Source organism: Lissotriton helveticus, chromosome 2_1 (assembly GCF_964261635.1).
Source record: "Lissotriton helveticus chromosome 2_1, aLisHel1.1, whole genome shotgun sequence".
NCBI classification, from domain to species: Eukaryota; Metazoa; Chordata; class Amphibia; order Caudata; family Salamandridae; genus Lissotriton; species Lissotriton helveticus.
The window spans coordinates 1922755602-1922780307 of NC_136059.1; positions in this window are offsets into that span (position 1 = coordinate 1922755602).

Below are 24706 nucleotides of genomic sequence, written 5' to 3' on the forward strand. Positions count from 1 at the left end.
TTTGTAATGGTGGAAGTACTTTGTTACAGCGTTTGCTGCTGGAAAGTTTATCCATGAATAGAATACCTCTGTCTGCCGATATTCGTGTGCCTCTATTACGAATATGACTGTGCCACCTCTAGGTGTCAGTCCATTTTCTATAAGTTTTAAAGTTATAGATTTTCTTATGTTGACCGGGATGAGTATTAAATCCGGGTCTGCTTCTTGCATAGTATTATCAGCTGCTACGAGTTTAGCTGCTACTCTAGCTATCTCTCTTTCTTCTTCAGTGTCTGACATTCTACTGTCAGGAAGGTTATTTTGCTTGTTTGCAGATCAGGTTTCTTTGGAAACAAAGATTAGATGCACAATATTTTGGAACAGTGTATCCTTCAACGTTGACTAAACCAAGAACCATACATAGGAGTTTCTTCCTGCGAGGTTTGGCAGATATGACCTTTCACCCACTCCAGACGTCTTTGGAGTATTATGGGAAAAAAGGGGTCTGAGTGAAAAAGCACGACTGAGTTACTCTAATGTCTTGCGTTAGTTTTATCGCCTTTCCAAACGTTTGGGCGCCATGTAGTGTAGTTCCTATTATCCCAATAGGCTCTGCGCATTGGAATAATACCTTCAATAGTATAGGCCTAGACCAGACGTTAACTAGGTCTTCTATTGTCGATATTAGACTTAAAGTTTTGGGTTTGCCAGCTAGCTCAGAGTTCACTAGAAACTTTCTCGAATAGGCAAGGAGGAGTTGAACCTCCCTGGATAGACAAGAAGGGATTTCGTTTCTGACAACCATAGAACATGACAACTTTGCTCTCCCCTAATCAAGAGTGTATCTCTAGAGTCGTGTGAAAACAAAAGACAACTTATTTTACTCAGTCAGGACGTGCATTCTTAGTCTCACCAGATTGTAGAGAAAAGGAAGAGACGGGCGTGTTCAATAAAAGATGTTATTTATTGATCAGTCTCTTTTCTCATACAAGAGAAATGGATCGATATTATCGCAATACTTATGGTTAAGTAAAGTGCATACAATAAAAGCAGAAGTATAAAATAATACTGTAAAAACATTTATATGGTTTCTAAGCCATATGGTGGTTTAAAATGGATAAAATAGATACATACATATAAACATTTGACTAATCGTACTCAACTGGTGCTTCTAACCACGCCTACCCCAGTGTACCTGACCTAAGCCTAATACGTGGGCGGGAATAGAAAGTAGCAGTTTAAGTTAAGTTTGTTTTGCCAAGTGACTGACTCAAGAATTCTCTGCAAGGGGTTATTCAGTTCCGTACCTTGAATCTAGGATGAATGAGGGATGGTATCTCTCGTCTCTGGTCTCGATATTCCAGGCTGCCTGCGAGGGCTACCCGGAAGCGCCGCAGCGGGATTTCTCGGCAGGAGAAAGCAGCGTCTCGTTCTCAGCGCGTCAGGAAGGCGGGGCTGCGCTAGCGGGGTCTGCTCTGCTCTGGGCTTCGGCAAGTCTGGCTGCTCCGATCTCGTCACCACCGCGTGTGTTTGCTTAAGGCAATACCGGTAATATTTATACCTGTAAGGTGCCGAGATTAACGTAAGGATGGACATAGATACGTCAATAAGGATGTCATACGACTTGGTCGTTAGCACATTCTTTTGCTGAAGTTCTCGATGAAACCAAAACAATGGCCGCAGGGTTTTTCCCAGGTTGTCATAGGTTTGATTCGTTTTGAGAACTCCGTATGCCTTATCAGGGGCTGGAGGAATATCGCTTGTCTAATTAGATGGCAAGCGTTATGACCTAATCACATAACACGTTCCTGTGCCGTAGTGTGGCTTATTCAGATAACGGTTTCTGCATCATGGGATGGCTGCTAGTTAACTTGTTAACCAGAACAGGGTCAGGAATAGGGGGATCGATACAGAACCTATAAGAATACATCACACTGTATCAAGCATTGGGCAAACGGTGTCTAAAACTAAAACTTTGGGCCAGTTGATGCCACTCCCAATAAAAGAGTTCAACATCAGTTAGAAATCTCTTACTAACATTGTACGATGCAGATTGTGCGATTACAATAGGAGTTTCTGGTTAATCTGTTATGGTGTTGCCCTGCTTTTGTACATTGCCTGCTGCAGGTCAATCTTTTTATACTACGGCACCTGTACTGTCATAGAGGTGGAAAACCTTCTATTCTCTTTGAAAACCACATCACAACTGGCAAAATTTAGTAACTTCATCCAACTGGTGCAGACAATATTAAAGAACAGACTTCCGGAAACAGCAGACACAGTCTCCCCATCCACTAGGGTGTAGCTAACTGAGTAACAAGCAATGTAATTTAATACCAGTCTTGCACGAGCAGGGAGCCCAAATGTTGTGTCCATTCAGCAAACAGCTGTCCAATCCCCTTTTTGACTTTAGATCTATTATGGGTAGCCGGACAATTTTATGCATATTTTTTAATCTAATGGTTTTTATGAACTGAAGCAGAACTGCAGAGGAATACATTTGTATATTTCTTTTTCACTTTGTGTACCTTAGACTATTGTTTTGTATTCATGTAATGTTTTAAGTAATCCTACAAAAAAGTCTTACTTACAAATGTATAACTTGTAACGCACGCTTGATAGTAAATATTGTCTACAAGGGACTTTATTTATAATCTGATTCACGTTATTTATTGTTTAATTTCGTAGAGGTTTGTAATCTATGATCTAACTCACTATGTGCCCATAGGGCAACTGCATTAAAGTAAAGGAGGAAGAAGCACACGGAAAATCCTATTTCTTGTGTAAATATTTTGTATTTTATATTTCAAAAATTAATTAAAGGGGATATAGTAAGTGAAATATCTTAAGCAAAAAGGTCATGAAAAGATGTATAAACAAATTAAAGAAATCAGTCTCTGTCTGTCGGTCATTTTTGATCTTTCAAATCTTTGACAACTTAGCAGCTCTGCTAGGATAGGATTTTCCGTTTGCTAGGGGTGGACGAGCAATACCCCACCCACTCAGTGGAATTTGGCATAGTTTTTCGGTAAAAGCGGAAATATTGAATGGGATGAACCTTGTCAACTAGAGTTTACCAATATTAAACAGGAAATCTCTGAAGCACCTCGTGTAGGAAGTTCTAAGTTGTCATGGAAAACCATGATTACTACAGATGCCAGTGCTTATGGTCAGGGAGCGGTACTGACACAAATACTAGATAGTGAAGATGTGGTAGTTGCGTATGTCTTGTGCACCTTGTCAGAAGTGAACAGAGTTATGGTGTAATCGAAAGAGAGTTGCTAGCAGTTTTCTGTGCCACTAGACTTTTTAGAACTTATGTATGAGGCATATCATTTATTGTCTGCACAGATCACAAAACTTTAATCCATGTTTTATCTACAAAGGGATCTGGTGTAGTTTTGCTGAGAATTGCTGGGTGGTTGGTGAATCTTGGAGAATTATACTTTTGAATGCAATACATAATAGGTTATAATATATTTGCAGATGCATTACCTAGAATCAAGGTTTCTCATGAACTGTGTGGTAATTCTGGTAAAGAGAGGAGTTTGGAAGGGTTGCCACTGTAGAATGGATTGATATTGAGACTTTACCTGCCAAAGATTGGAGGGATGCTGTGGCAGATGATGCTGAATTAGAAGTCATTGTGCAAGTGGATTAAGGAAGGTTGGCCATCCTGTATTGGTGGGATGGAAGGGTATGCATATGTCAGGAATGAACTCAGCATGAAGAGTGGGGTGTGATAAGAGGTGGGAAACTGATTCCAAATGTGGTATTGAGGAACAAAGAAGTGGATTTTGGTCACCAAGGCCGTCTCAGTAGAAGCATAACCTGAAGCAGAATCTGAGAGTTAATTTGGGGGGCAGGCATGGTGAAGGATGTTGGCAAATATGTTAAGGAGTTTTTGTTATGTAGCAGTAGTGATAACATTCATAAGCCACTCAGCCACTTCAGCCAGTACATTTCCCCACTGATCCTTGGATTAAATTGGCACTCGATATTATAGGACCATTGGAAATAGTAGGCTCTCTTAATAGGTTTGTTCTTGTGATGGATTATAATTCAAGTGGTTTAAATTTGAGGGGTGAAGTGACAAGTAAAATGACCACACAGTTTATGGTGAAAGTGTATTTCAGTGAGGGGTATCCAGAAGAAATTGCTATGGTTAGTGGTCGGCAATTCTGTTCTGAGGAAATGAAGACATATTTATTTCGGAGAAATTGACATAATTGAAAAACTGCAGTGTATAATCCCAGGGCCAATGGCCTTGTAGAAAGGGTAATCAGAATTGTTAAGGTGAACATTCGGATGGCTGGGGCTAATGACAGAAGTTTCCATATTAGACAGATGGTGTGGGTATATAGAACCAGTGTACATTAGATGATAAAAATGTGGAAATTGATTAAACTAAATTGAGGTGGAGGGTGATGTTGAAGCAAAATGGTGCAACACAGATTTTGACATGTGATTTAGAGTTAAGGAGTTCCAGGTATCAACTGGTCAGACTGTAAAAGTTAAGCTACGATGGTGTGTTTGCAAAGGTAAGTCAGCATTTTCTGAACTTAGGGTTGACTAGATGGGAGTAGGTGACAATACTGACTGCTACAAGAGATAACTATCTCATACAGCGAGCGCCTGCTCTTACCTAACAGGCTATATCTTTTACTGAAAGAGGGTTGGATATATATTTTTAGGTGACTGACCATCTACGCTTTTTCTTGAATCTAATTTACTAATCATACTTGGACTAGGTCACAGGTGGGTAATCTATTGATACCCAGTACCTGAGTTTCCCTCTCTTGAATCTGGGCAGGGTTAGGTTTTTGTTTTTACTTCTATTACACTATACTTGGTCCTGATCTGATGAAATGCCATAGATCCCTTCTGGACCAATAGGGTGTGAAACATGTCGTCCCAATCCACTTCACCTACACCTATGACTAAATTGCGTTCCCTCATTAGTGGGAAGTAACAGTTTGGCATCTGTTTTTAACCTTACCAGGTGGACCCAGGACTAAAATTCTCTTTTTTGGGGGACCAATGTGGTATTTTAACCCACCAATTCACCAGTTCCACACACTTGCACTCACCTTCATGGTGTTTTTTTACTTTAAAAGATCTCCGCAGAAGAGCCCTTTTGTGGGGCCCATGCGGTATTGCAGTGCCCACCCCATGAGGCAAAAACACCAAATGATGAAGCATGACACCTTCCTGGGTGTGTGAGGGCAATATTTCCAAATAAAGGAATCCCCCCCTCACTCTAACATCCTTCCTAGATAATGCCACCATATAGCTCTATTCCTTTAGGAACAGCTAGCCTCTAATGTTTTACATACTTGTTCTTGGGACGTAGGGTACTGGACCTCTTTTTCTGCTCCCCGTCCCCATCTCTTGTGATTTGTGTAGAAAATATGTTGAATATGTTCAATGAGGCAGATAAGTAAAGACAATTGAGTCATGTGGGATGTCTAGCATCCAGGCTCATCCTGTTATCAATAAGTACCTTTATGAGACCTATCTCAGTAACCATACCTGGGTGGAACCAAACAATCCAAAAACATATGTTTTTCTAAGTGATTAGAACCATTGAACCAGATCTTCCTCTCCCAGTTTAGCAATGATTGGAGTAGATGGAATGGTCTATAGTTAATCTCAATCCTGGGGTCAAGCATATCATTTGTCAATAAAGGTTTTACAACAATGCTTTTCCAAATAATATGGACAGCACCTGGGGAACTTTTTGCCCCCCTCCTCCCTTTTCTCTTATCTAGTGTTCGCTGGCATTAAGACTCTGCACACTACCACTCCTAACCAGTGCTAAAGCGCTTGTGCTTTCTCCTCTGAACATGCTAATATTGGCTTATCCTCAATTGGCATATTTAATTTGCTTATAAGTCCCTAGTAAAGTGATACTACATGTATGCAAGGCCTGTAAGTTAAATGCTATTAGTGAGACTTCAGCACTGGTTGTGACTACCACTTTAGTAACCCTTTAATTATGTCCCAATCCTGCCATTGCAGGGCCTTTGTGTGCAGTTTTAAACTGCATGTTGACCTGAGAAAATAAACCTTCTGCCAGGCCCAAATCTTGCTTTTTAATACATATAAGTCACCTCTAGGGTAGGCACGAACAGCCCAGAGGGCAGGGTGCTATGTATTTGCAAATCAGGACATGTATTTTTACTTTTTACATGCCCTGGTAGTGAAAAACTATTACATTTATTTCATTTTCAGATGGGAAAATATAACCAGTTCACATTTACTGTTGTTGGAATCCTAATTTAAAATCCTAACTTTTGGTGAAGTCGGATTTTAAATTGCAATTTTGAAAATGCTACTTTTAGAAAGTTAAAGCCAAATGAATATGAGATGGACTCCTTCCCTTTTATTGTGATAGTTTTATCCGAGACAGTTTTACTTGTGATGCGTGCGAACAGGTGCTGAGTACTGTCCCAGATCTCAGCCTTTGTCAAAGTTACACAACACGGGCACTTCACTCGCGCAACCTGCTGTTGCACTGCTGTTTGGGAGTATTCCTTCCGAATAATCCACATTCTCTTAGAAAATCAATTTTCCAAACTGTGTACCAAAAGTTCTTCCAAAAGTCATTTCAATCTTCCTGCATATTTCATCACCACGGAGACGGAATGGCACAACCATTCTGTCTCTGTGGTGATGAAATATGCAGGAAGATTGGAAGAACTTTTGGTACACAGTGTTGAAAATTGATTACTTAAGAGAATGTGGATTATTCGGAAGGAATACTCCCAAACAGCAGTGTGACAGCAGGGTGTGCTAGTGAAGTGCCCGTGTTGTGTACTTTTAGAACGTCTGCACTTTCTTGCCTTAGCCATATAGTGCCTATAGCCTGTCTCTGGTCACATGACTGGGCGTGGCTGACAGTTGAGCTTTGTGTATTCCTCCTACACAGCCACACACAATAGGGATCTCAGGTCTGCCTGGGTGGGCCATCACTTGCAGGATGGGAGGGGTTAGAAAGGCACAGCCCCACTTACACCTGAATACTCAGTATCCTGCCTCCACACAAAGGGCTGCATACCACCTGTAGTTAGTCTGTAGCCAGGACACGGAAAGCGGGATGCCTGGGGACTTCAAAGGGAAACCTAGAAGCTTCTACCCCACTTCAAAGACACAACTGGGTACAAATACTTGACCATAGACACCAACTTGAGTACACTTCTGAACCTGTGGATACTCTGCCAGGAAGGACTGATGTGCTGCTGAAGGGTTGTGACTCTGCTGGACTCCTACTTTGCTGTGCTGATCTGCTGCCCTCTTGCCTGGGTGAGAAGGACAGGACCTGCATCTCTTGAACCCTAAGGCTTTTGTTTTAGGAGTTAATCTTAGGGAGGAGAGGATACATTTGAACAAGTGGTGCTGATAATGGGAGATGCTGTTCTTTCCCACTGGAGAAGGCGTGGGAATCAAGTTCATCAAGCCAGCACTGGGGAGCATCGCAACTGCCTGGAAAGTTACCTACGAGGAGGTGTCTAGCTGGATGGGAATATCATGTGATGTGATGATGGGTGTGTCTTACGATTTTGGTGTTGGAGTTAGGGACAGTGTCCGAAAAACTTCTGGGGAGATCTGCAGAGAGGAAGGAGCATCTTAGAATGAGCTCCGTAGCTTTATGCTACTTGATCCATTCAACGTGAGGGTGCTTCTTAGGAAGTCTTCATGAGCTGATGCCTTTTCCTGAACTTGCCTGGGAAATGTTAAGTATGGATGTCACGTTAGTAGTAGTGTAGGGCCAGACTAATGCTTTTACTTACAAACCTCCAATGAAGAAGACTCTCGATGTTGGCGCACTTATATTCTGCGTCCTGATTCTAGAACTGGTCATCCTTTGTTTGCTTCATAGACTTAATTTCACCCATTGGTTTGGCTTTGTATTAGTTGCAATGTATTTCTACACCCTCATCTTAAGGTGTCTGTATGTCCAAGTGTTCTTGGCTTTGTAATAAACTAATGAAACTTTATTCAGGAGTCGGTGATTCTTCAGAGTTATGGTACATTAGAATTGTCATATATGATTGGCGAATGGTTCTTCTCCCCTCCACACTTTCAAGCAGGCACCAACGGTCCATCGGCCAAGGGTTCCAGAGTAAATCTAGAATGTGGAACCCGGCTCCTTCACTTCTATGGGTAGTTGGCTGGCCTATTAATCTGAAGCCCCAGGGTCATAACAGGCTTCCAACAACCTTGCATCTGCTCCTGGACTATGTTATCTGTGAGTCTACCTTACCAAGTGGTACCACCCCTGTTTTGGACCCTTGGAAGTGGACTAAAGGTGCTTTTCCAGCCTCTGTGGATCCAGCAGAGCTGACACCTCTCCTCTGCTGCATGGTGCATCGGGGAGCAGAACCAACATATCTCCACTACTGCATGGGTTGGATCTGTCACACACACCCGCATCGCCGTCACAGCCTGCATCTCCTTCGGAACCACCGCTGCACTATCCATCCTCAGCGCAGGCCCTTGCATCTCTCTACGGCAGCCTTGGCAATAACACCAGAATCCACATCGCAGCCTCGCAGCTTCTCAGAACCAACACATCACCCTAATTGCACAACGCATCCTCAACTCCGGCTTTCACATATAAAGCCCTAATTGATAGGATCCTCTCCGTCAATACAACAGGACCTTGCACTGCATCAAATCAATGCATCGCTCCAGCTGTGTGACCATCTTAGACGTGGATCCAAGCAACAGTCTGCAAACCAGGATTGAAGGTACTTTTGTTCATCTGGCCTAACTGGGTCCCTGTAAGTGGCCCGCACTTCATTGCAGTTGGCTGAACTTGTGAATTTGTCCCAGTCGGGCTCGACCAGATAGACACAGTTGTTGCCTTATACCCTTTGGTGCTATTTCCCCTAAAAACTTTACAATTCAATATCTCTGGTTTTACTAATTGGATGTTTGGCATTTTGGTCTTGTTTTGTTTATTAAAAATCCCTCTATTTATCTAATCCTTATGTGGGATCCGTTTGTGGCGTGTTTTCACTGTTTTCCAGTTAGTGTTGCTCAAATACTTTACATGTATCCTCGTATTTAAGCTTGACTGCTCTGTGCCAAGCAACCTGAGGGTTCAGCACAGGTTAATTTAGGGGTTGCTTGTGACTTTACCCTGAGAAGAATTCTGGTTGCTGATTGAGAAGTGCTTCAAACCCCCCAAACAGAAACCCCATTTCTTACTGATAGGGTTTTACAGATATCATCAAGGGATGCAGATGTGAGAGACTACAGAAGATGGTGAGTTTTATATTCTATAATAGAGCCTCTTTGTGGACAGTAGAGGAGTTTTCCACTACCTAATTTGAATGGCATTCGTTGCCTGTAGTACCAACATGTAAAAGGTGAATCCTCTCAGTAAAGAAATCATCCTCTTGTGAGGGATAGACAGTGAAGAGCTCACTGGCAGGGTTGGCAAGCCTTCTAACTCCCTTGATCATTGAGTAGGTTGTATGTGTAATACCTTTGACCAGCTGTCTGAAATAAATGGCTTTTTCCTGATACTGCTGATTATTATAGTGAGCTTGAAGTGCATCCTGAGAGTAGGTCAAATGCCAATTCCTCTCAACCTGCTATGTCTCAAGTCTTTCTGGCCTCTGGACAGTGGTTTACCACCAATTGTCCGATCCGATTGAAAGCATACAGTTATTGAAACGAGGCAGTGTATGTTCAAATACTAAGTTGAGGCAGTTGTTGAGTGCCAGTGAGAGCTCTTCTAGATTGTAGGTATGCGGAATCAAGAGCCTAGATTTAAAATAGTTTCCTCAAAGTTTATTTTGGAGCAGTGACATGATTGAGGGGAGCTAATCTATGGTGTAAAGATGGCAGTATAGAAGCCACATATGATGGAAAACTGGATCAGACGATGAGCTGTCTAGGGAGGTAACTTCAATAAAATTGGATAAGCCAAGGTGAGATCTGCAATATGCCCCTTTTGGTGTGTGGTCTTCTTAACCTTCTGCTTAAGCCTCAGGCCTGAGATGAAGTTAAGGAAGGTCTGGGTGCTGTAGCTCACATGGTCATCATACCACAAAATAAATTCCTCAAGTCAAATCACATTTACAGAATTAATGGCTATATACCTGACTACTTCTGTTTGTTTTTGCAGATATAAGGCAGGATCAGGAGATAAAAAAAGCAGCAGATTACAAACGAAGCAAGTTGTACATGATGATTGCCGGCATGTCTGTATCTCCTCCAACCCAGAGCTGAGTCCTGAAGCAGTAGCCATATTTAAGTTTGATATAAGCACTATTGTGACTTCACCTCCCATGCTCCTGTTTCTATCAAGCTGTAACACCTAAGGCATGTGCAATGTTTAGTCCTGATACTTGTTGTGGCCAAGTCTCAGTCATACAAAGCATACATAGATTGGTGTCTTCTGGTATGAGATACATTTCATCATTAGGTTTAGAGACTAACTTGTAATCAGGGCCATTTCTACCATTAGGCAAGACTAGGCGGCTGCCTAGGGTGGCAAAAAGGGGAGGGTGGCATAAACATGAGTGTAGGAATCCCCTTGAACTGGGTAGCGCCTTCTACAATTCGACGTGACGGGCACCACGGTCGGGGGCCGTGCGCGCCACTAGCTTTCCCCACGCACCTACAGTACACTGGTTGTTGTACTCCAGGCAGTCTGCCCTCTCCGCTTGTTGGAATGAACATTCTGCTGGAGTTGCTGCTGGTCACCCTGAAGGTGCCCTGGGCCTTCACGCAGGTGGCAGGTCGCAGACTGGTGCGGCCCTGGGAGAAAAGCGTGGTGGGCAAGTTGTGTCTGGTGACGGGTGCCTGCGGCAGCCTGGGCCAGATCTTCACCCTGGAGCTGGATCAGCGCCGGGCTGTGCCGGTGCTGTGGGACATCTACAGCCAGAGAGAGTAACGAGGAGACAGCCGAGCTGGTGCGGGCCATGTACCGATACATCCAGGCCAGCAACGCTGAGTCAGCGGCAGGGTAAGGAAGGAGTTGTGCACTGGCCTGTGTATTCCACAAACCACACTTCTTGTGAAAGGGCACACTTGCAACAGCCAGCCATATGGGACTCTGACCAATGGCACACCGCATGGACTGGCATAGAGCAAGTGTCAGGAGCCACCTGGCAAAAGTAACTCTGAGAGCCACTTGGGACTCTTCGCCTAAGACACTCTCCACCATGAACTGACAATCAAAGTGTCCTGCAGGACACACAGCCTGCCACAGGGAGCATGAGTAATTCTGCCAGTCTTATCAGATGGCACACCCTAAAATAATATATGCACAAACCACACCGATGTGTACAAAGAGGTCGCTTCGCACTAAATGAGATGTTCTGCCTTGCACATTCCGACAATGTCACTAAGCACACGTATTGACACACGCAGGCCAACCTTCACTCACACAACATTGTTCCCGCACACTAACACACCACCTGCTGCAGCAATGCTGACTGCTATGCTTAGGTATATGTTTCATTTTCCTAGACATAGCAGGTACACAGGGCACTTCTCAATGGGCTGTCGCACTACCTACAAGAAACCACAGCATCTGGCAAGGATCACACGAGTAACTACAACCGCTGGAAACTCTGCACCCAAACTGCACTCTTGTAGTCACTTACTTGAGCATTGCATAGCGCAACAAAACCGTGATTGTAACAGACCACACAAAGACACCGATGCCTTCATGCCACACTGCAGCACTGCCAGGCCTGTACTGAAAGAACACTGGCCTGCAACAATAAATTGCATGCTGCATTGCACAATGCCGGTGCATGGTGCAGAAATCGCTTGCTAGTTACCCATCACTGACCGGGCTCTTTGCCTTGCACTGGCACACCAGCTGCATGAAATCACACCGGAAGCAGGAGAGCGTGTTACATGGCAGTCTGCGCTCACCGTAAAATGTGCCAGGCGTTGTGTGCGATATTTACCACAACTTGCTGTAACATAATCAACGTAAGCTGTGAAGAAGTTACGTTGATTGACTTTTGGCACAGACTGACCACTTGTAGTTTTGAGTAATCTATCCAGAACAGAGCACTTCGGAACCAAGTTTCTGTGTTCCATTTAGTAGCATCATGGTCATTCGGTACTGGTCATCACCACAATTTGGTGCAACCATGTCCTTTTGTCCAAATCAGGTGCCGCACTGTATTCACTTACCACACTGAACCATGCAGTGCATATTATACACTGAGTCTAGTAACACTTTCAGACATGGCCGGCTGCATCCAGTAGTAACAATGGCCTATGCTGACTCACGTTACATGTCATGCTGCACAAAGCACCCTTTACTCTGTACTACAATTATCAGAGTATGATCAGGGTGACCTGAAATGTACTCACTTCTGTGCCAGAGCGGGTAATGTTTGATTGTGCCATCAAACGCAATTTTTGGTTCTACAGTGGCTGCTGCTCAGAGGACACACATGTCTGAAATCATCTATTCAATCACTTAGTTATGTTCAAAGAACTCTTTAGCTTTACGTCACTTCATGCGGCATTACACCAAATTACCTAGATTTGCAGAGAGACGAACGCGCACATTTGAATTGCCGTGGTAATAGGCAATGGGGAACAAGTGAACGTTTGCAGGATTTGTGAAATTACTTTCACGACATGCTAGAAACTCCTTTAAATTGTCTTTAACAGGAGCTTCTTTTAACTGCTCTGATTACATCCACAGCTCTGTTGTAAAGAGCTCTTCGATCCACAAGGCACCTTGGCCTGTTTAGATGCACAGGGCTTCTTGCCGCTTCCATCTGCAAGGCAAAGGGCACATAAAATCAACTCAGCACTGCCTTCATCACGTTACCTTCCCTTGCACTGGCACATGAACCATCTTTGCTCTCCGCTGTCTTCCACCAGCTGTGGTGCTGTGCATAGTGTCCCATCCCTGAGCGGCATAGGGCGTGGTGCCACTTTCAAGTGCTTTGCCTTACAAATCCACTCGATACAAAAGGGGATGATGGACGGAGCGTTTGAGCAAATCAAACACTCACCCCCAGTCAACTGATCTGGGTTTAATCCATCACCATTCTTTAGCTCACTCAGCCACCCCAGTTCTGACATGGCCATATGCAAATCAGTCTGACCCTGTGCCTCATGGGAACAGTCCAGCCCGAACTGCCAAGCCATGTCTTCCCTGGACCGACAACAAGCCTCCTGGGACTGGTTTCGGATTCATAATCCTCATCAGCCAGGCTATCTTGAATCCAGTGGCCAAGTGAGCAAGGGACTCACGTCTGGGCATACCCTGCCAACTTAAGGCGAACAAAGCGATACACAAGGGGATGATGGACGGAGCGTTTGAGCAAATCAAACACTCACCCCCAGTCAACTGATCTGGGTTTAATCCATCACCATTCTTTAGCTCACTCAGCCACCTCAGTTCAGACATGGCCATATGCAAATCAGTCTGACCCTGTGCCTCATGGGAACAGTCAAATCCGAACTGCCAAGCCATGTCTTCCCTGGACCGGAAATCCACTCAGCATGTATGCTGGCCCTGCTTACATTGCTGCCCACAAACCACAATACTGCAAGGAGAGTGTTATACCACCACCCACAAGCCTGCATTCTGCCACACAATGTCTGCCCATGAAACAATTACCACTACGCTGTCCAGCCTATTGCATAAAAGGGCATCACATGCATACCCGAAGATTGTCATTGGAAAAGGGACACTTCTGGCTTTGATGGGTCATCCATCTTACAAGTTATATCTAATGCATTAATTCTTCTAGCCTGGATGACAGGTGGAGGGAACGATGGTAGTAAAAGGGAGGGGTGGCAATTTTAAATTTTCGCCTAGGGCGGCAAAAGACCTAGAAACGGCCCTGTACAGACCACAGCGAGTTCGGTAGTTTTTACGTGCGGTTTATTGCCATAAAGTCAGCAATCTTTCAAAGTGGCGAGTGCCACTTGGGGATCTTCTCTTGCTACTCTGGTTGGGGTCCGAAAAGGAAATCACTTTGGTAAAAGCACTAGAGAGAATCCCTGCCAAAGCCTGAATACTTGACTGTTGAAGATGTACTAAATGTTATATGCATGGCTCATTGGAAATGATAGGCGCGTATGTTTTCCATGTTCACTATACCACGTCACTGATTGCATCTTGGAATGTTGTTAGAGTATTTGTGACATCACATGATGTGTCCGGCAGATGCCCCCTGCGCTCTGACCAGAATGCTCTGTTCCTTTGGCTTCCCGTGAGCCTTTCATTCAGAACTAATAAATAATATTCGGCCTCATCTCCCGTGTACGTCTCGCTTTACAACAATTGGCGACGAGGGAAACAAAAGAGAGAGGCTCACGGACTTCAAATAAAGAAAACTAACACACGTGCAGGAAAAGACGAAAACCACCGATAGAGATGGTAATACACGGAAAAAGCTTCAAAGAAATGTAAGTGAATATCAATTTTACATACTGCTGCAGCGGTGTAATTGACATCATAGACGCGCACAGGAATTCTGTCAGATTACACGTGAAGCATGTTGGGATCGACGTAGGCTCACGCTCTGAATGCCTATTGGTGTAGAGCCGGAAACGTCACACCGACGTGCTGAGCGTGTGCCTATTTTGATTTACAAAAATGATGCCTGACAGAAATAAATAGCGCGCAGAAAGACAAGGATTAATGATAGCGTAAAGGAAAAAAAGCAAAAGCGTACGCTTAAAATCACAAAGGTGAGCACACGCGCTAAAAGCTACGCATAGAAGCCAGTAGAGGAGCACTAAGAGCACAGAATAAAGGAGAAATTAAAGGGCACCGATGAGGAAAACTAATAAACTGTGCTAGCCTGTGAGGATAAACATCGCTTAGAGAAGGATTAGTCCATCACTTGAGTGAAAAAAAGAAAAGAAACTAGTGACAATAAGGAAATAAACAGAGGATAAAAAGTGTATAAACAGGAAAGTAAACACAACATATTCAACACAAGCCTGCAAGGAATAATACAATAAAAAGTGTGAAGGAGTACTAAGTGAACATGGCACAAAGTAATAACATTTGTGTGCCACCACTTTTCCTTGAGGAACCTGTGAAACCAATAATGAAATGGAAAGGTTGTCTGAGAGCATTTGAAAACTACATAGTTGGCCACTCTGGTTGTAAATAACTCCTCGTTACTCCTGCTCGGTGATTTCAATTTTTGGCCGGGTGATCCGAGGGAGGATTCCCTCTCCAAAGACTTCTCTGCCACTCTTCGTTGTCTCAATTTCCTACCTCACGTCTCGGCCCCCACCCACACCTATGGTCACATCCTTGACCAGATCTGGTCCTTACGGTGCAATCCCTCGGTCATCTCTATTTCCCCTTGTGTTTGGTCAGATCATTTCTTGATCTCCTTTTCTATCTACTTAGGTCAACCCGAGAAAGCCCTCCTGCCCAAAAACATCTGGGCTCGGAGTTGGAACAGGACCAATCTTAATGATCTTTCTTCCTCTCTGTCCTCATCGGCTCCTACCCTGACCGACCTCTCTGTGGAGAATCAGGCGGATGCCATTAACATCTGGCTTTCCTCGGCTTGCGACCGGGCCGCTCCCCTCAAAAAGATCAGATCAGCCCGCCTTCATGATGCTCACAAGTGGTTCTCCAACGACCTCAGATCCCTGAAATTAGAGCTTAGGCGCTCTGAGCGTCGCTGGCGCCGCAACTATTGCCCCATTCTCCGCCTTAATTACAAGGCTGTTCTTAACAACTACAAATTGGCCATCTTAGCGGCCAAATCCAAATATTTCACGGAGCGCGTAGCCCTCTCGGCCAATAAATCTCGTGAGATTTTCTCACTGGTGCGTAGTCTTGCCACCTCTGACCGTGCTGGCCTTTCCCCTGCTCCTTCTCAATCTTTCTGTCATTCTTTGAATGATTATTTTATCAATAAAATAATCACCATCAAGGCCAACATCCCGATCGTGCCCCAACCTGACTTGCCGGTTCATTCCTCCTTTTCTTCCTCTGTTTTGGATCATTTTAAACCCATCTCACCTGAGCTCTTCCTCGACCTTCTTGTTAAGGTCAAGTCCGGCTCTCCGGCGGATTGTGCACCTGCACGGATCCTCAGAACCCTATACACTAGTTGTCCTACCCCTCCCCTAACTCTTCTCAATTCTTGCTTGGCTCTGGGTTCTGTCCCCTCTTCCTTCAAAACTGCCATTGTGCTTCCTATCCTGAAGAAAGCTGGCCTGGACCCCTCCCTTCCATCGAACTTTAGGCCGATCTCCCTTCTTCCCTATCTAGGGAAGATTCTTGAGAGCCATGTGACATCCTGCCTCTCCAATTACATCGAGGAGAACAACATCCTGGCCTCTCACCAGGCTGGCTTTCGACCTGGCCACTCTACTGAGAGTGTCGTCCTTGCGGTCCTGGATGAACTGAAAGGGAAGGCCGATAGTAATCTCCCCCAGGCCTTAGTCCTCTTGGATCTGTCCGCTGCGTTTGATACGGTCGACCATGCCATTCTTCTCGACCGTGTCAGCGCAGCGGGCATCCAGGGCACTGCCCTCTCCTGGATCGCGTCCTTTCTTCGGGGCCGATCACAGGCAGTTCACCTTTCTGATTTCTCTGCACCCCCCCTCCCGGTCACTTGTGGGGTACCCCAAGGCTCTTCCCTTTCCCCTCTTCTTTTCAATCTTTATATCCGCCCCCTTATTTCTTCCCTTCTTGAGCTGGGGGTCTCGGTGTACAACTACGCAGACGACCTCCAGCTCGTCTTTGATCTATCTTCCCCTACTCACTCTCTCCCTAAGCTCAGCTCTACTCTTGTCTTCATTTCCCAGTGGATGAGCTTCAATCCTTTGAAGCTCAACCCCGACAAGACAGAGCTTGTTCTCACAGGTGGCCCCTCTAACCCCTGGTCCTCTGTTCACTGGCCCCTCTCTTTTGGTCCTCCCCCCTCCCTAGTTCCCTCTGTCCGGACCTTGGGCATCAAGATCAGTAATGATCTTTCTATGCATGCGCATATCAGTTCCGTTGTCTCCTCCTGTTTCCTTTCCCTCCGCCTCATTCGCAAAATCTCCCGATTGTTTTCTGTTGATGCCCTCAAAGTTATCATCACCGCCCTCATTACATCCCGCCTGGATTATGGAAATGGCCTGTACGTAGGCATTCCGGCCTACGAAACTCGCCGGCTCCAGGCCATCCAGAACCAGGCGGCCCGTCTTGTTCTCCGTCTTCCCAAGTTTTCCCATATCACTCCTGCCCTCAAAACCCTTCACTGGCTCCCCGTTCATTTCAGGTCCCAGTTTAAACTTGCCTGCTTGGCCTTTCGGGCGCATGCCCGCTCCGCTCCTCTCTTTATCAACTCCTTAATTTCTTCTCACGCCCCCAGCCGCTCTCTTCGTTCGTCTTCTCTATCTCTTCTTCACGTCCCCCGCTTCCGTAAATCCCGCACCGGAGGCACCCGTTTCTCGGTGCGGGCCCCCCAGATCTGGAACACTCTCCCCCTCTCTATTCGCTCCATTCCTATCTTCTCACACTTTCGTAAAGCTCTCAAAACTTTCTTCTTTCTTCAGGCTTTCCCTGGCTAATTCCACCGGGCCCTTTGGCAGATGTTGATGTGTTCCTTAGTGCCAGGAAGCCGCTTGGCCGCAGTGCGCTTTAGAAGTTTCTTTTTCATTTCATTTCATTTCATTTCATTTCATAGTGTCAATTAATGGCAAGGGATACAATGCAGAGAGGAAAAAAGCACTTTTATTTGGTCTTCTAGGAAAAGCAGGACAAGAAGTATTTGACAGCCTCCCAGAGTACGAAAGCCCACCAGGGGTGTTCATACCACTTAACGAGTATCAAGAGGCCATGAAAAAACTTGAGAAACAATACTTTGAGGTAAGCCACATTATCGTAGGAAGGCACACATTCGCATTGAGGAAGCAGGAAGAAGGAGAAACAGTTGAAGAATACATAGCATGTTTACGAGTCTTAGCAACAGATTGCGAATTTAATGAAATGACTGACATATATATAAGAGATCAAGTGGTGTTCTACTGTTATTCTAAAAAAGTGCAGGAAAGATTATTAGCGTGTAGAAATCCCACACTACAGGAAGTAGTAGACATTGCTAAAGGAATAGAAAGGTCACTGATATCAACGAAGGAGCTATCTAACACTAGTAGTAATTCTAACGTGTTTTATTTACAGGATAAAAAGAAAGGAGAGCATAAAGCAAATGAAAGTGCTGGAACGACAAAAAGGTAGGAGGAAGGAATTTAAGTTGTTTCAGATGCGGATCACAGGAGCATTTAGCCGACTGTAAGACATGCCCAGCCCTTGGTAAAAGAGGCATGAAATGCAAAAAGTTGGGTCATTACTCTACCTTGTGCAAAACAAAGAAAAATACCGGAAGTGTAAAAGTAAATGCTATAAATGAGTTTGATGAAGAAATGTGTACCAATATCGTACTGTCAGTTGAAGTTGTTGATGCAAGATAAAAGGACTCATAGGTACAGTAAGGATTGGAAATGTTGAGTTACAATTTACAGCTGATTCTGGGTAGCCAATAACGATAATTTCTGGCAAAATGTTTGAGGAGAAGTGGCGAAATGTAGAATTAAATGAAACAGATGGAAACCCAAAGGCATTTGGGGAACAGGATATAGATATGGTTGGTTATTTTTATGACACACTTATGTTCAAAGGAAGGGTAATTAACACCAATATTTACGTTGCAGAGAGAGGTAGAATTTTGGTGGGATGGAAAGACCTAGCAAAGTTAGGAGTTATTTTGCAACCAGGGGCAAAAGATCCAATTATATTAAAAGAAGAATTTGTAAGCAATGTATATTTAGAAGACAATCAAGAAGGATTCGAAGAGGTATTGGAAATGCATAGAGAGGTTTTCAGAAATGAAATAGGATGTGTAAAAGGATTTATACATGAGATAAAATTGAAGGAAGGCTCAGAACCTGTTAAGCATAAAGTAAGAACCGTACCATTACCAGTTAAAAATGAGTTAAAAAAAAGTGCTGGAAAAATTAAGCAAGGAAGGGATGATCGAGGAAACTGATGCACTCGAATGGGTATCAGCGATAGTGATTTCTAAAAAAAGAGATCAGGAGACATAAGACTGTGTGTTGACCTCAGATCGCTGAACAAAAGCATACTCGTAAACTGTCATCCACTTCCAAGAATACAAGAAATATTAACATCTACAGCGGGGTAATATTAAGTATGAGCGCAAAATCCGTTACGCTCGCGGATTTTGCGAATTTTCGGTAAATTCGCGATCCGCGAACTCCCGCGAATTTACCGCGAATTCGCAAATCCGCGAGCGGCGGATTCCGGGGGCAAAAGTTCAAGCCTTGCTGGCCTGTTGTAACTAATTTACGATGGCGCCGGCAAGCTGCCAGCGCCATCCTAAAATAGTTACTAAATTAGCTTCAACAGGAAGCTCTAATAGATAAGATAAAGCAGGTGCTCGAGCGCCTGCTTTATTTTATCTATTAGAGCTTCCTGTTTAAGCTAATTTAGTAACTATTTTAGGATGGCGCTGGCAGCTTGCCGGCACCATCGTAAATTAGTTACAACAGGCACAAAACGGTGGCGTCTTCTTGAATAAATATGAAGGGCAGGGTTCATTCTGGCACGACGGTCCTGGCACAAAAATTAAACCTCAACCGCAAGCACTTACAGATATCAATTAAGCATGTGCCCTAGTTGAAGCTTAAATTCAGTGACTCATTCATCGGCCCAAAAAACAATCGTGAGCGTTGTCAAGGCTGGGCAGATGTGCCTTCTTCCCAAATATACCATCGAAAATCAGCTGTGATGTTAGACAGAGGCCTTTGCATCCTTGACTTTCACGAGCGCAATCCTCGTGCTGTTCCTGTGGCCAGGAGCTTCTGTATTTTCATCTGCTGCTCTGATCGGTCTCTGACCTTTTATACACACAAGAGGCATGTGCACTCGCATGGAAGCCCCGTCCGTTTGGCCCCGCCCACACACTCGTGGTGTGCACCGTCTTCCCGCCATTTACCCACTATGATAGCTCACTCAAGGGACCCCTGCGCCCTTCGGCGCGATTGCATAGTAACACACACATGGTCGCTGTAGACAACTCTCTGGCACTTTAGGTAGCTGTAGTGTAGTAAAAGCACTATACATTTACCCAACGAGGTAGCACTTACTGATTATCCAGTAGAAAGTACTCCAGTTGAGTAGAGGTATGGCACAAAACGGTGGCGTCTTCTTGAATAAATATGAAGGGCAGGGTTCAATCTGGCACGATGGTCCTGGCATGGAAGCCCCGCCCCAAATCCGCCGATCCGCAAAATCCGTGGATTTTGCAGATCCACGATCCGTGAATACGCAAATCCGTGAATCGTGGATCCGCAAAATCCGCCCATGCTTAGTCAATATATTTTACCTTAATAGACTTAAAGGCAGCCTAACATCAGGTATGTTTAAGTGAGGAGTCCAAAAAATTAACCACATTTATAACACCATTTGGTGCGTACAGTTATATAACACTACCATTTGGACTTGCCTCTTCATCCGGAGTATTCGAAAAATTAATGGACATCCTGTTTGGAGAGATAAAAGGTGTTGTGGCATTCCAGGATGACATCCTGATACACTCAAAAACCAGGAAAGAACATCTCAAAATTCTCAGTAAGGTGTGGGAAATATTAGGGAGCAAGGGAATGACAGTCTCAAAAGAAAAATGTAAGTTCCTGAAAAGCAAAATTGAATACGTAGGTCATGTCTTAACCTCAGAAGGGATAACACCTAAAGATGATCTAGTAGAAGCAATAAGAGATGCTCCACAACCACATGACAAGGAAACATTAAAGTCATTCCTGGGCCTGAGTGAGTATTACTCTAAATTTTTACAAGCGTATGCAAGCAAAGTCGAGCCTCTGAGGAAACTACTGCGTACAAATGTGAACTACAAATGGTCTGATGAACAAAGCCAGGCTTTTGAGACAATAAAAAAGGATATTACAGTGGCACCAGCTCTAAAACCTTATGATCCTGAGTTGAAGAATGTAATCACTGTAGATGCTAGCGCGAAAGGCATAGGAGCAGTATTCTGTCAAATTCAAGGAACAAACGAGAATACTGTTGCATTCATATCCAGAAAATTAAGTGAAACGGAAGAAAACTATAGCTCCATAGAACGCGAGACACTCGCATGTGTATGGGCAGTGCAGAAACTAAAAAACTATCTATGGGGCAAAGAGTTCGAGATAGTCACGGACCATAAACCATTAGTGTACATGATGGATGGGAAAGGTCGTGGAAATGGTAAGGCAAGTTCAAGGCTGATAAGACTGTTGTCCAAATTGCAAGAGTATACCTTCAATATACGACACATTAAAGGAGGCCAAAACAGCAGAGCTGACTGTGGGTCACGCCTGCCTGTAAGTGGAAAAGTGGAAGATTCCCTAGATGACACGGAGTGTGTAGTAGCTTTAGTAGATGCCACCATAATAAGTGATGGATCAGTAACAGAGGAAGAATGGTTGAACTGTCACCAGCAGGATGTTACAATGCAAAAAGTGATGAATCACATGAGAACGAAATGGCCTCCCATCAGGAATTTGGAAAAAGAGTTGAGAAGTTACCAACAAATAAACGAGGAACTAACCATGGAAAGCGGATTCCTAAAAAGATGTGACTTTTTTATACCACCCGCAAAAATGAGACCAAAACTAATAAAACTAGCTCACAAAGGTCACCCTGGCAGCAGCGCCACTAAAAGCATTTTGAGAATGCATTACTGGTGGCCAGGAATGGACAGCGAAGTAAGCAGCTACATCGACAAGTGCGAGCAATGCCTGAAGGTGACAAGCATTGGAAAGTTAGCAAAGGGGAGTTACAAATGGTTGATATACCGAATGGACCGTGGTCAAAAGTTGCGATAGATTTTGCTGGACCTTTTAATGTGTTAAATGATGATTGTAAATATATAATTGTACTAACTGATTATTATTCCAAGTGGGTACATTATAAATGTGTGCGTACTCTGACCACAGAACAGGTGATACAATTCCTCAAGAACACATTTGCTATAGAGGGACAACCCAAAATCATTGTCTCAGACAATGGAACGCAACTTGTGTCCAGATGACTGAATTCTTAGAGAAAGTAGGCATTAAGCAAGAAAAGACGCCATTATATAGCCCCAAAAGTAATGGACAGGTGGAGAGAATGAATACGTTTATAAAAGAAGGTATTCAACTAGTGGTTGCATCTAACTTGAATGTAAAAGAGTTCATACGTGAGAAAATAAACACATATAATAACATACCAAATGATGTGACTAAGTACACACCATTTTACTTGATGAGGGGGAGGAGGTGCAATGATGAGCTAACCCCAAAATTCAATAATTGGCACAAAGAGGGTGTTGAAACTGAAGAAATAAAGGATGAGGTAGTCAGAGTCAAGGAGAACATTGTTTCCAAGCAAGAGAAAACCAAACGATATTTAGACATGATAAACAAAGCTAAAGAGAAAGACATAGAACGTGGTGATTGTCAAAAAACCATTCATGGTAGCGAAGGGAGAATCAGTCTTTAGTGACCCGGCCCGAGTACGTGAAGCATCCAGGGGTGCTGTCTGTATAGAAGAGAAGGGTTGGCGAAGCAAGGATGACGTGGTCAAATTGAAGAAGGGACAAGAGAAAATCATAATGAGAGGGAAGGTCGTATGTGATACAAGCCCTGACGATAGCATACTAGAATGGGAACAATTGTCAGATAACCGAAGCTCTCTGGGTTTGGCTGGAAGCTTAGACAGATCCATTGATGAGGGTGACAGAGATACTAGAAGAACTGGTTAAGATAGTGTTGCGGAGGAAGCTCACAATGCCAGCATCCGCACAAAAAACCCTTGCGGGGAAGTGTACAGGGGTGATCCAAACACTTGCAGCAACAGGTTTGATAATGTGATCACAAACCAGATTTGGAAGAGAGATTAGGATGTCAAAGAATTTTGAGGATTATGTACAGGAGTGATTTTGTTTCAAAGGTTATTTTCTATTGTGAAAAGTGCGATGTTGAAGATGTACTAAATGTTATATGCATGGCTCATTGTAAATGATAGGAGCGTATGTTTTCCATGTTCATTATACCACGTCACTGATTCCATCTTGGAATGTTGTTAGAGTATTTATGTGACGTCACGTCACATGATGCATCCGGCAGATGCCCCCTGCACTCTGACCGGAACGCTCTGTTCCTTTGGCTTCCCGTGAGCCTTTCATTCAGAACTAATAAATGATATTCGGCCTCAACTCCTGTGTCAGTCTCTCTTTAGAACAGTGACGTTCACGTTATGCACTACTGACCTCAGAAGGCCCCTCAGAAAGTCTAGGTCTAGGTTCCACTGCACGTGCTATACTATTGATAGCTACGCCCCTACCTACCTTTGTGATTCAGGCCGTTTTTTCAAACACTGATGAAGGGAGAGTGTTTTCCAAAATAAATGAAGCTCTATGGTGTGTGTGGAACACTGTAACTGCTCGAGCCTGAACTGCGATTCTTTATAAGGAATAATCAAACTGCATGGCAAAACGGACCTCGACCGACTGTTTAACCGGTGCATATTTAGCTTCACGCCTTTCAAGAACCCTGGGTGTCTCTCCAATGACTCGGCTGGCTGTAAATATGAGCTCTGTAGAGGTGCCTCAGAGGAGCACGTTTTTGTTATCAAGGCTAATATGGAATGTGAGCCGTACAAGGAAGGGGTCACAAGTAGCCGTAGAGCGGTCCCATAGCCTTTTAAGAAGCCTGGCCCGTCTTGCAGTATCCCAGTTGACCTAATGGTCAGCCCGCCCTGGGTGACACCACCATAGGGAACACAAAATTCCGCGGACCCTGATTCGAATATCAAATGACATGCAAGACGGCCATTAGTCACCTCTTTCCACGGGGCATATTGTATGAAATCGGAAGCTACGTGGGGACCAAACTTCCAGGGTCTCGATTACATGTGCTTTGGAGAAAAATGTGTTGATAATTAAACAACTCATTGCAGATGTTAGAAAGCATAATTAGTCATAACAAATAAATAGATCCATTTTTTTCTGTTTTACTTGTTCGCATTTGTCAAAGTAAACATGAAACACAGCATTGGGTACATCTCGCCATTGTTTCGGAATGCCTTCCTTATAACATGTTCTGTCGAAAAACGTTTCTTAAGAACTGCAATGCAGATTTCAAACAGTAATCTTCAAACGGGACATTACCAGTGCCACTGAACATGCCCTTCAGCACTGTTGACGTCATGGAAGCTGGAATTAAGCAGTATTAACGTTACTAATCCAATAACCAGACATTCCTAAAATAGGAAAGAGCAATGCTGAGATTTCTTTTGCTTGCCAGAAAGGCATACATTCCTTAAATAAAACAGGCGAAGAAGCAGCAGTGGCAACGGCAATGTGATGATACCGCCCAAAAAATAAACCACACTAGTAATAGTTGTAATTGATATAAGCTATTAGTAGCAAACCACTCCATTCAACAAAAATCAAGCAAAACGTTAACTGCAGACAATAAACAACAGTTCAATTTTGAAATATCGTCTACTACATGACACAAATGAATACTTGTGTATTTTATTGAAATCAAAACAGAGATTAGCGTTCAAGTGTCACATAAAGCACGTTTTCAAGACTATCAATAAATAAAAACTTCTATTTAGCATGTTAGTGTATCCTTGTGACAGAGTATATGTGGGCGTTTTTTTAACCATTGACACAAAGTCAAAGGT